Raw genomic sequence first — 1,457 nt, 5'->3', positions numbered from 1 at the left:
TAACGTCAGTGCATTATATTAAATGCCACGGAACCTTGCTTGCATGCGTGCGAGAACTTGCAGCAGGACACCGCTCCCGATAAGTGCAGCTCTCGGACATTGCTGGTCCTCCAAGATGGCTGCTTAGATGACGTCATTGCAAGCCATCTATACAGCGCAGCATATCGTAAACCTGTCACTAGTCCTAAACGTCTCTACATGTGCCACTGTAACTCACTCGCGAACCACGCAGGTAGAAAAGGTCAAGGTCTCGGGTGCGTCCATACTTGAAGGAGGCCCCTCCTGGGGTCCATCGTCGGCATCATGGCCGCCGTGCTGATCGGCGGATTGGTCCTCACCGGTGCCGTCCTCATGCCCAAGATGAGTCTTAGGCATAGCGCGGCTGCTGCCGCCGCTGCAGCCACCGAATTGGAAGCCGGCGGCTCTGGCGAGAGCGCAGATGGTGCTGAAGAGCCCAAGACGGTCGAGAAAGACGGCCGAGGCCACCGAACCCGCTACCAGCCACGAAGCGCTCGCGAAGAAGTGACGGCGCTGTGGTGCGGCCGTATCCTCGTCCAGGCCTCGCGTTTGCGCGTGTATATCGTCGCACGCACGCCGAGCCTGTGAATATCTAATTCACAGTCGCTCCGAAGTATACTGTATACGGATATCATCCCCAAAAAGAGAAAGAAATGGAAGAAGTCTACTTATCATACGCAAAGAAAGCTTGTTCGTATACGTCTCGTGTGTTGTCAATGATCACCCTACCGAGCTTGCAAGATTGCTAGGTAAGATCTAAAGAAATCTACGTCAATACGAATACTGCGGTATAGTAGAAATAGTTTAATTCTGAAGTATGGCGTGTTGTTGGTTTATAGTTGGCTCATACATTCAGCAGACACATTTAAAATGCGCGAAGAAGACAACACGTGCGTGGGCACGTTAAGTGTAGAAACACGCACACACACGAAGCGCAGACGTCCAACTGTGTTTATTTCTGAAGGTAGAACATTCATGCTCGATGACAAAGAGCGACTGGTGTGCAACTGCTCCTTGTCGTCCCCTGTAAATGTTCTGCCTCCAGAAATAAACATGGCTGGCAGTCTGTGCTTCGTGCGTGCGTGTTTCTAGGTTCCTACACGTTGTTTTCGCGCAGATTAAACTCGTCTGCTGAGCCCAAATTCCTATCTTCATTAAACTCTGTAATCTTTAATCCCCTGTACCCCATTTACAGAGCTCTTAGGCGGCTATACAGAAGCCGAAAAAATTCTAACTCTCCGCATTTGATTCAAGGACAATCATTTGTAATGCTTGTTGAGCGAAGGGGGCTTTGACAACCATGAATCACTAAATCACACCGGAAAAATACGACTACAGCGAGCATAGCAGTTACGAAAAATTTGTTTTCCGAGTACCTGGGCGAATTGGCAGTTGGCACGTATACGCGATTTTCCTTGAAGATACTAAGGTGCAATGAG

The sequence above is a fragment of the Rhipicephalus sanguineus genome, chromosome 2, assembly GCF_013339695.2.
Source record: "Rhipicephalus sanguineus isolate Rsan-2018 chromosome 2, BIME_Rsan_1.4, whole genome shotgun sequence".
Taxonomy (NCBI): Eukaryota; Metazoa; Arthropoda; class Arachnida; order Ixodida; family Ixodidae; genus Rhipicephalus; species Rhipicephalus sanguineus.
The sequence above is the reverse complement of the archived record's forward strand: the minus strand, read 5'-3'. Positions refer to the sequence as shown.